The sequence below is a fragment of the Brassica napus genome, chromosome A9 (assembly GCF_020379485.1).
Source record: "Brassica napus cultivar Da-Ae chromosome A9, Da-Ae, whole genome shotgun sequence".
Lineage (NCBI taxonomy): Eukaryota > Viridiplantae > Streptophyta > Magnoliopsida > Brassicales > Brassicaceae > Brassica > Brassica napus.
Window position 1 is genome coordinate 23,332,083 of NC_063442.1, and position 12,407 is coordinate 23,344,489.

At 36.2% G+C, this 12,407-nt stretch overlaps 1 non-coding gene across 1 annotated transcript; it reads left to right on the forward strand.

Moving 5' to 3' along the window:
- The first annotated feature begins 8,570 nt into the window (after positions 1-8,570).
- Positions 8,571-8,677, forward strand: LOC125578739. The gene has a single exon (XR_007316822.1). It is a non-coding gene; the product is annotated as a small nucleolar RNA R71 (small nucleolar RNA).
- Positions 8,678-12,407: the final 3,730 nt, after the last annotated feature.

A 12,407-nucleotide genomic window follows, 5' to 3' on the forward strand; every position in this document is an offset into this window, starting at 1 on the left:
TAGGATTGTTCGCTTTTGGAGAAACTATAACAAAGAATCAGGAAACACCATTGAAATGGTGGTTGTTGATAAAGAAGTAAGTATCCATCACACAAAATGCATTTTTTTGGAAGCATCGTTTATATACTTATTCTGCGTTTATAAAACTCTTATAATTTTTGTGACTAGGGGACAAGAATTCATACTTCGGTTGGTGAACAACTCATCAAAAAGTTCGATGACACTACGCGAGGGAGATGCGATTGTCCTCCAGTTGTTCAAAGTGTACGATGCTATTGGTGAATACCGTACAACGCCACATCCTTACAAAATTGGCTTCTTTCAAACAACATTTGTTGAAAAAGCTGATGATTTTCCAAGTGCAGTTTTCGAAAAGTATTTCGCAGACTTCTCTGATATTCTTGGTGGAAATCTGGATCATAGATGTTTGGTTGGTGAGTTAGTTTCTTACTCAGTTAAAGAGTCTTTCACTTTTGCGTTACTTGTTCCTGATTTGACGCTTGTTTTTGTGATGTAGATGTGGTTGGCCAAATAGTTAACTTCGGGTCTCTAGAAAACAAAATAATAAAAGGAAAAGACAACATGAGGCTCTTGGTTGAGTTGCGTGACCCAAAGTAAGACTAAGTTCTTAATCTTAGTTATACTTTGCTAGCTAAACCTCTATAACCTGTATTTAACTTAAGTTTATATTATACAGTAATGTGAAGATGATGTATACTCTGTGTGGTTGTTATGCTAAACAAGTATACGTTTACAGTAGGAGTAACATGTCCACCATGATTATTTGTGTTATCAGATTCTGTTCTGTTAAAGAGTGGAAAGGTATATAATATTGTTTTCAATTTGTGTAAAATTATTGCTCGCATAACATATTAATAAGATCAAAATACTTTGTAGGTGCTTACTCCATATCTAGCGGGTATAATTAAACCCATATTCTGCTCAACCCAACACTTGAATTTATTTAGGAGTTCAAAGCAAGGTACGTCTCCTGCGTCTTACGTTCCAGACCTATTGAGGAGTTCAATACATATAGATGTTTATTTTTATTTTTGATCGTCATTTCACTGAAACATTTTTAAATTATGTGTGATTATTTGATTTGGCAGTCTCCCTGAGATATTATCAATTTAATATTAATGTCGTGATTATTTGATTTGGCAGTCTCCAACTTTTCTGTCATCCATCTTTTATCAGAGCCTTGATTCATTTTATATATTTTTCTTCTTTTTGTAGACAAAACTAAAAAGTGCAGTCCAGTTGCAAGACCTATTAGATGCAACAAGAATGTTAGTTTCCCGTACAAGGTAGAATCCTGAACTTAACTCTTTGTGTCTTGTCTAGTTCTTGAAGAGGTTCTTTAGTACTTTCTCTTTTTTTGTTGAATATAGTCTGGGGAAAGTATTACATAGTATCATTTAGTAATAATATCTTATATCATTTTTTTGTTGAATATACTATCTTATAAGTAAGCTAGCATTATGCATTTTTTATTTAATTCATGAGGTCATTTTCTCACAGCAGAGAACCTTTTGGAATGACGCAGGGAGGAAATTTCTCAGGGATATACAGGAAGGTTCAACTGAAGCCGCTGAAGTGGGATGGTGAAGGCGAAGAAGAAAGACCTGTAGAGGCCCTTATGATTCTTAAATACGGCGGTGTTCTAACACACGCTGGTAGAAAACAGCTGTTTACATACTCTACCATTTAATTTGTCATTATTATATATATATATATATATATATATATATATATATGTTTTCCAAATATGCAAAAACTGTTTAACTTATTGATGTTTGCTTCATCTGCATACAGGCAGAAGAGCTTGGTAGATTCTTCCGATACAATATGTATCTAGGTAAGGCCCCCTGATCTATTACTTTTATTTTGGAGTATTTCACCGATGAAATGGCCTTAAATTATATGTTTTTTCAGGTGAAGGGATTGGTTTGCTTCGTCTCCATAGTACATACCGTCATAACCTTAAAATTTATAGCTCTGACGAGGGACGTGTTCAGGTACGTACACCTTTTACATTGATACTACTGAAGTTAATTAAGCATATGTGTTGGAAAAAAAATAATGTTTGAACTGGTTTGCATATCTTGACCAGATGTCTGCAGTTGCTTTTGCTAAAAGCCTGCTTGACCTAGAAGGACAGCTGACGCCAATCCTGGTTTTTCCTTCTTAATATTATATTGCTGGTGCTTAATTTGCAATATCATGTGTTTACTAATAATGTCTTTTTTATCTTTCTTGCTTCTCAAGGTTTCTTTGGTTAGCAAGGACTCTTCCATGTTGGATGGTCTTGATACTGTCAGCATTGAAATGGAAGTTGCCAAGGTTTGTCCCATGACTTGAGTCATTTTTTGAAGTGTGTGTATCAGTCAATCAACAAGATTGATTTATAATTGGACTATATATGCAGGCTAGATTGAATGAGATTGTAACGTCTGGTAAAAAAATGATGAATGAATAACTACTATTTATTATTATCAAATCATAGTAGTAATTATCAAATTAAATACGCAAAAGGTAAAACAAAAAGAAAGAGGCATAACATAAAATAAGTTACCATATTAAATTGCAAATAAGCCAAAATATTTCAAAGCAGCCAAACAACCTAGAAAATTAATAATCGAACCAACTAACTTTTTTTATTAGACCGGATATTAGTTCCACCAATAATCGTGGTCAACTTACCAACATGGTGCATATATGTCAAATGGACAAATCTACGTTTAAGTAACCCAACCTGTAAGGGATTTAGATTTTTTTTTGTGAATCTCGTGGATTGATCTATCGCAGATTGGGGTTTATAGGTGAAGTTTCAAGAAATTATTATAATTTGATTGGTCGACTGTTTTTAATTTTTATTTATTTAATTTAGATCTAAAAATTTAAGATAAGTCTAAAATTATTTAACATCACTTGCCATATAATCTAACGAATATTACAAATAATAATTTATGGAAACTAATTCTCGAAATTATAGAAAGATTAATATGTTTTATTTATTACTTTTAATATTTATAAACTATAAAATATAATGAACGAAATTTTATATAAGATAATTATAATAGTTTTATACTCTACTTGATAAATTGTATTCAAATATAATTATATAATAACTATTTTAAATATTACAAAATCCAAAAATGTTTATTAATATTATTTTTAAATTATTTATTGTTGTTTAAAGAATAAATTTATCATAATTTTTAAATAATTTATAAAATGCTTACAAAATGCAAGGCAAAGTTGCACTATCAAGAGTTAAGTCGAGATCTGGATAAAAAAAATCCTAATAACTGGTAAAGAAGGGAAGCACCAGACAAAAACATTGAATGTTGTACAAACAAGTTTTTCAAAATATTCCGTAGTCACGGTACGTAATTTTAATCTATTTTTTTCAAATACAAATTTTAAAATATATAAACTGTTACAATTATTTATTTTTTGTATTTGCCAGATGGGTTGTGATGAGTTAAGAGACCGATGACGGTATGTCAATTTAATATTATTTCATGTTCAATAAAATTTAGAAATTTATAAATCTATCAAATAATGTTAACCTGTCAAATTGCTTACAAAATTTATTTAATTTTTTGCATGTTTCTAATTGAATTTGCTTTCTTTATCAAAAAATGTACTTCATAATTTATATTATTTATGGATAATATTTTCATTTTTATTATATTTTCTTTTAATATGTCTACATAAATGTTTGTTTATTATTTATGGAAAAATAATATTATTCACCTAAAATAAAGAATTACGACACATATACAATACAATTCTAATTAATGATGATATAAAATCTGTTACTTCTAAAACTATACACTATTTATTCTATTTTTTGAATGAAAGTATCTTCTTAAACACATAAAATATTTTGTGATGTTGCAATTATTTGATATTACGTGTATACGCACACCAAATAACCTAATGTGCACACTACCACAATCGAATGGTATGTCGATGTAGCACTTTAGGATCGAATCCACAGAGACCAACGGTTACACTTTATCTTTATGGGATCAATACTTAGCTAAAACAATATGGGGGGTTTTAAGATTTGAGGGTTTCGTGAGAAACAAGTAACAAGATTAATTAAAGTATTCAGATAACTAAAATGCTAGCCTAGGGTGGTTTGATCGGGTGTTAAACAAGTGTGAGCCAAACAATTATTCAAGTTTGATTAAAGACCAGTCTAGAACTCGGATCACTCAAGTAGAACAGCCCACTGTCGTGGAACTGCCCCCTATGCTGATCGATCTTGATACCTAAACTCTCGTTTGGATCAAGATGCGACAGCAAGCAATAGAGATCAAGTCCGATATGTTCACAAAACACCCTAATATCTACTTTCGCTGATTAGGGATGCAATGCTCATTCAAGTTATGTCTAGCAACCTATAACACTTTTGATGAATAGATTAAACCTAAAATCAGGCACTAAGTGGTTAACTTGATGCAAGCCTTAAGAACAACAGTGAATGAAGACAATCGATTTATAACTTATTTATGTCAAGCTCACAGATCTAACACCCTAACACCCTAGACTAAGCAAGCTGACTACTCAGCCATGGAGCAAGAAAACACAGAGACAGAGACTGAATAAAACATGTGTAGATAAAATAGAATAAGGGTTCAGGGGGTTCTTCTCTATGGTGAGAGAGATGGAGCCTTCTCCCTTTACAAAGTATCAAATCACAAGTCTCCAACTCTAAGGTCTGGTTTCTTCTCCCAAAAACAGCGTAGAATGATAAAGAGAAACAAAAAATAAAAATATCTCAAAGCCACAGGCGGCTGGGAGAGAAAATATGGATAATTAGGGCAAATCCCGTAATGATTGTAGTTTCCTAAAAAATCTCTGCCGCTGGAACACTCACTCGGAACAGTCATCAAAACTGTTCTCCGTGAAAACTACCAAATTGCATTGTTTTCTGCCTCTTTTGTTCCAGCTGATCCATCTCCCATAAAATGCAACTCCAGACCTGTAATGACTCCAAAAGGACTAGGAAGACTCGATAAAGACTTGAAAACCAATTTAAAAGCATATATACAAGATGTATAAAACACCATATATCAATTCCCCCAGACTTAGATCCTTGTTTGTCCTCAAACAATGTCAAGTATCAAGAAAAGGGAGAAAGGTTTGAAAGTGTGGGAACTCTCCTATTCTCAGCAACCATACTTTAACCACGAATCTCTGAACCATACAAGCAGTAAAACTAGGACAACACACCCTTACCGGAACCCCACTGACTGCTGTTCAAAAATCGGCTCCATACTCTTCATCTCAAACCTGAAAAAGCAACACTATCGAGACAGAACTCCCTACATTCATTTAAGAGTAGCGTGAGCTTCTCATCACAGGCATCATTCAGGGTAGACGGTCTAGGTGTGGAACAGGCTATTTAATGGTGGAGTTAAGAGTGTTTAGGGGCTACCATTTCATTGAAGAGGATGCAGGATATCACACAAAATGGCAAGAGAGGATAGATCCATTGATGTCCACAGCCTCTACTCGTTTTTGCTCTATCTGGTGCGACTGTTCTGATGACGGAACAGGCAACTGATTGTTCTGCTTTCTACTTTCCTCTACACACTCTTCAATACTTGGTACCAACTTCTTGCTCGACCTTTCCAGTGGCTCCATGTTTCTTTTCTTTCTTCCCCTTCTCCATCACATTAATCTCGTTTTTTTTTTTTTTTTTTGAAGACTGATATGGTGATGTGACGAAGAAGGAGGTAATACATGATCGTTCTGAGTGCCACTGGTGGTTCTGATTTTGCAACCATTCTGGTTCTCCACCCCTGCTCTTGCGCAGTTCATTGGTTATGGAGCAGTTGCTCCCTTAATCTGCTTGTTCTCCTTTCTGACTGAATTTCTGCAGCAGTAACGAGTAGCAGGCTGCGTTGATCCTTTCCTCTCCGACCTTTTTGCACATATCTGCACATATGACACTGAAAAACAAATGCATGAAGGTGGAATAAAGGCTAAGGTGCAGGGTGGGAACTAGCTAAAGATGAGCTAGCCACTCAGGATCAGCAAGATGGATAAAAAGGATAAGAAGTCCTGAGTGTGTTCTCGTTTCCCTGATCTAATGCCCATAACAAGAAGAATTTCAGTCAAGATTAGGTTCAAGTAAGGTGGAGTTAAGTCTACCCAGTGTAACCTGATCGGCTGAGAACTTCTGGAGAATCAAGTGAGATATGTCAGGGTGTTCCAGGTCCACATGTGTGTCTTTCGCCACTGCTAAGGTCACTGAATAAGATAACTAAAGCACGAGGTGGTCAGTGATCAACACAGAATAAGGTCCTAATTCCCACAAAGTTTTGACTGACTCAATAAAAACTGACTCAAATTGACCCAAAAGAAAAACAAAAGAAAGAAACGAGTTAGTAAACGACGAAAACCCTCCCCCAGACTTACTTCACAACGTCCCTGGTGTGAAAATAAATCAGAGAGAAGGTGAAATCAAGAATAAACATTTTTTTTTGTTCGAGATACTTACCTGGCGCGGAGCAGCCTGACAGAGCAAGACGCGGTTGCTCCAGCAAAGGATGCTCTGGAATGAGAGCAGCCAGCTGCTTGCTCCAGTCAAGGGTCTCGGATTTTCTGATTTATGACCTGAGACTCAACAAACTAAAAACAAAAATAAGTGAAAAAGAAAATCCTAATGTTAATGACACTCACCAGTGGGTTGCCTCCCACCAAGCGCTTGGTTTAAGTCTCTAGCTTGACTTGGTGACTGGGATCAGTCGGATTGAGCAGGAGGGCCTGTTCCAAAACAAGCTCCACAATCAGACATGTTCAGCTTCAGAACTCTGCTCAGCAACCCTTTCACAGCAGCGTCTCCTTTCTCCTTCAGCTCATGTGTGAGAATGGCTCTGACTTTAGAGAACGGTTTGGAGGTACCCTTGCACTTTACCTCATACTCAATGGAGTTCTCATCACACTTGAGAGGTATCAAAGTCATTGTAGGATCTCCCTTGACCCTTTTCTTCTGGACTTTTTGTTTCACCCTTGAATTCCCTCTGAATTTAGTAGGATCAGTGCTAGGATCTTCATCAGAAAACAGCCTGCTCTCACCCTTATCACCATGCTCCTTCTCTGGAACAACCTTCAGCTTTTCTACATCAAACACTGAGATGCGAGAGGCGTGTGATGAGGAAGATCTGGTGGGTACAGCCTTGTAGAAAACTTTCTTGTTGATGTTGGAGAAGCAGACTCTCTTGTTGGGCATATCGATGGTTGCTCCAACAGTAGCCATGAATGTCCTTCCAAATATTAAAGGCATCTCATGATCCTTGTTCATCTCAACAACTTGAAACTCAGCAGGAACAATGCATTCCCCTACTTGAACATGAAGGCTGCGGATGGTTCCATATGGGACTGCTCTGGAAGAGTTTGCAAAGGTCAGGGTCAGCTGAGAACGCTCAACATCAGCAATACCCAAATCGTCTACAATAGCCTTTGAGACGAGATTCACACAAGAACCAGAGTCACACAGAGCATCCTTGAAGGTTGTTCCTGCGATGGAACATGGGAAAACAAACTTTCCAGGATCATCAACCTTAGGCAATACCTTCAGTGCTGGTGTAGACAGTGCTTTGGTATAGAGGACCTTGATCTCCTCTTGAGTCTCTCTACAGTGTTTAAAGAACTGGAGCAATGGACGAATCTGCAGAGCATCTTCGAATGCAAGTTCTTTAGGAAGCCTTCTCACCATCTTGTTAAAACCTATCAGCTGCTCTTCACTAATGGGATCCATCAGATGTCTAGGTGGAATTGGATAGGGAACCTTAGGAACATAGACTCGAGATGGTGGAGTCTCAGCAAGTTCGCTAGGAGCAGTCACTCCAGAGCTAGCAGACTGCTCTGCTCTCTCTTCTGCGCCTGGAGCAGTCTCAGCGAACGGCTGCTCTATTGCATTACAGTGCTCAGTCCTAGGATTTTTATCAGTTCTTCCAGGGAGCGTCTCTTGTTGCCTCTTGACACTCTCAGCTGTTTGAGCAAGCTGAACATCGATCTTTCTTATGTGGATCGCAAGATTGTCATACTTGTTATTCAGCTCAGTGAACATGTTGCCCATCCTGGTGTCCATTTCTGTGGTTACTTGATTCAACGCCTTGGCCTGAACCTGCTGACCCTGCAACAATTGTTGCATCATCATACCCAGACCCTTCAGCTCATCTGGTTGACTGTTCTCGTTAGCTGGAACAGCTTGCTGATTGCTCTGCGGTTGTCGCTTGTTCTGGTTTTGAATATGCCCAGCTGTAGCTTGCTCCATGTTGAAAATGTGCCCTTGGTTGTTTTTCAGTAGCTGATCAACCTTGGCAGTCAGCTCATCTATTTTCTGGGTGTCAGAACTGTTCCCTTTCTTGGAGCAATCACTCTCCTCTTTCTTATTAGCTGAGCTAGCAGCCATGTTCTCAATCAGCTTAAACGCTCCATCAGTGGTTTGAGTCATGAAGTCTCCATTGCTCGCAGAGTTTAGAGCACCTTGGTATTTCCAGTCCACTCCATCATAGAAAATGTCCAGGAGGTAATCATCATCAAATCCATGGTGAGGACATTCTCTGCGATAGTCATTGAAGCGCTCCCATGTGTCGCAGAAAGGCTCATCAGTGAGCTGTCTGAAGGAGGTGATCTTGTTCCTCAATGCAGCTGTTCTCGCCTTAGAGTAGAAATGGCTGAGGAACGCTGATCGGACCTGTTCCCATGAAGTGAGAGAGCCGGTAGGGAGAGAGTTCAACCACCGTGCAGCTTTTCCATCAAGAGAGAATGGGAATAACATGCACGTGATGTAGTCTGGTGGAACACCATTCACGCGAGTAAAACTGCAGACTTTTTCGAAGCTCTCAATATGCTCCATTGGAATTTCTGTAGAGAGACCAGAGAACACCTTTCTCTGTACTAGACCGATCAAAGCAGGCTTGATCTCAAAGTCCTGCCTGGTACAAGGTGGAGGAACAATGGCAGAGCGCGTAGTAGGAATGTTACGCGGAAGGTTTCTCTGCCCGATTGGAACAGTCTGCGCCTGTTGTTCCTGCTGCGCGAGAGCAGCCTGTTCAGCAACATCCTGCTGAGCTTGGATGGTCTGCTGCATTTGTTGCATCTGCTGCTGCATGAGTGCCATAGCCGCAGTGAGATCATCCTGATTGGCGTGATCACCCATAGTGGTGTCAGTTTGCCTTGGCTGTTGGCGATTTGTTCTTTCTAACCTTGCTAGCTCCTGGTTGGTAAATGTAACTAACTCTCCTTGTGCGTTTCTCCGAGTATGTCTACTGGTCATGCACCTGGAAGATTAGCTGCAACAAAAAGGATAAGGCAAGTTAGAGGTCTTAGACTAAATAAATAACCGAAAAATAAAGGTAAAAAGATGGTCCCCGGCAACGGCGCCAATTTGATATTACGTGTATACACACACCAAATAACCTAATGTGCACACTACCACAATCGAATGGTATGTCGATGTAGCACTTTAGGATCGAATCCACAGAGACCAACGGTTACACTTTATCTTTATGGGATCAATACTTAGCTAAAACAATATGGGGGTTTTAAGATTTGAGGGTTTCGTGAGAAACAAGTAACAAGATTAATTAAAGTATTCAGATAACTAAAATGCTAGCCTAGGGTGGTTTGATCGGGTGTTAAACAAGTGTGAGCCAAACAATTATTCAAGTTTGATTAAAGACCAGTCTAGAACTCGGATCACTCAAGTAGAACAGCCCACTGTCGTGGAACTGCCCCATATGCTGATCGATCTTGATACCTAAACTCTCGTTTGGATCAAGATGCGACAGCAAGCAATAGAGATCAAGTCCGATATGTTCACAAAACACCCTAATATCTACTTTCGCTGATTAGGGATGCAATGCTCATTCAAGTTATGTCTAGCAACCTATAACACTTTTGATGAATAGATTAAACCTAAAATCAGGCACTAAGTGGTTAACTTGATGCAAGCCTTAAGAACAACAGTGAATGAAGACAATCGATTTATAACTTATTTATGTCAAGCTCACAGATCTAACACCCTAACACCCTAGACTAAGCAAGCTGACTACTCAGCCATGGAGCAAGAAAACACAGAGACAGAGACTGAATAAAACATGTGTAGATAAAATAGAATAAGGGTTCAGGGGGTTCTTCTCTATGGTGAGAGAGATGGAGCCTTCTCCCTTTACAAAGTATCAAATCACAAGTCTCCAACTCTAAGGTCTGGTTTCTTCTCCCAAAAACAGCGTAGAATGATAAAGAGAAACAAAAAATAAAAATATCTCAAAGCCACAGGCGGCTGGGAGAGAAAATATGGATAATTAGGGCAAATTCCGTAATGATTGTAGTTTCCTAAAAAATCTCTGCCGCTGGAACACTCACTCGGAACAGTCATCAAGACTGTTCTGCGTGAAAACCACCAAATTGCATTGTTTTATGCCTCTTTTGTTCCAGTTGATCCATCTCCCATAAAATACAACTCCAGACCTGTAATGACTCCAAAAGGACTAGGAAGACTCGATAAAGACTTGAAAACCAATTTAAAAGCATATATACAAGATGTATAAAACACCATATATCATTATACATACAGACAATATATGCCTCTTCGTACTGACGTTACTTTGTTCCCTCTCGTCCATCTCAAATATTGACTACCACCTTTTTCCATGACTGATGAATTCTCCCAAAGACGGTGGTATTATGTTTTAAAATCCGTTACTTCTAAAAACTATATAATATTTTCAATTTTATTATATTTTCTTTTAATATGTTTACATAAATGTTTGTTTATCATTTATGGAAAAATAATATTATTCACCTAAAATAAAGAATTACGACGCATATACAAATACAATTCTAATTAATGATAATATCAAATCTGTTACTTCTAAAACTATACACTATTTATTCTGTTTTTTGAATGAAAGTATTTTCTTAAACACACAAAATATTTTGTGACGTTGCAATTATACATACACACAATATCTTCATACTGACGTTACTTTGTTTCCTCTCGTCCATCTCAAATATTGACTACCAGTTTTTTTCCATGGCTGATGAATTCTCCCAAAGACGGTGGTATTATGTTTTAAAATCCGTTACTTCTAAAAACTATATAATATTTATTCCATATTTTAAATTTTCTTATGCCCGCACAGGATGCGGGCCGGTCACCTAGTTATAATAATTTGAAGAGTTCATTTATGATCAACACATAATAAAAAATAACTTATGTGACTTCTCAATCAATATATAGTAGAATTTATATTTTTATAAATAATTTATAACATTATATAAATAATTTTAAAATTCTGATAAATTTATTCTGTAAACAACGATAAATAATTTAAAAATCATATTAATAAACATGTTTGGATTTTGTAATATTTAAAATAGTTATTATATAATTATATTCGAATACAATTCTTCAAGTAAAGTATAAAACAATTATAATTATCTTATATAAAAATTCGTTCATTATATTTTATAGTTTATAAATATTAAAAGTAATAAATAAAACATTATCAATATTTCTATAATTTCGAGAATTAGTTGCCAGAAATTGTTATTTGTAATATTCTTTAGATTATATGGCAAGTGATGTTAAATGTTTTAGACTTACCTTAAAATTTTAGATCTAATTTAAATAAATAAAAATTAAAAACAATCGACCAATCAAATTACAACAATTTTTTTGAAACTTCACCTATGAACGACATGTAATCAGACCTCACTAAAGTGACTTCTCTTTTAATATATAGGGGATATAATTATGAGTCTAAAGTTTTCTGTTATATTAGTTTGGTTTTTATATAAAGGGAATTGCAATTGGTTATAGGGAAATTTGCCATAACTAACCCACAACTTGATTTTAACCCCAAACCTAAACCTAAACTTTAATCAAATGCAAAACTAACCTAAAAGCCTTGTGAAATTACAGCCCAACCCCTTTTGACCAAACAGAAAAACAGAAACTATTTTTACGAATATAACCCCGGTAAGTCGTTTGAGATGTTGGAAGTCGTCTCGACGACTTCAAAGTAAGTCTTCTGGTGTAAGTGATCTTAAAAATAATTTATAAATTTTTTAAAAAATATTTTGACAAGCGAAAAATTAAAATCATGTAACTATAAATAGTTTTAAGTGATATAAATTAAACTATAACAAAATTGAATTGTTTTCAACATAGATGAGTGTAGGTAGTGAATCATAGTATTCTTTGGTCTAGGGTTTGGCAACATATGTTGTAGTATTGTATGTATTCTTAGGGTTAGATTTTGGAAAGCTTGAATGTTTTTTTGAAAACTTAAATTTTTACCTATACGTGTTTATTTTTGTGTATAGTAAACACTTTTGAAGTTTAATTTGATTTTATGAAGTGTTTAATT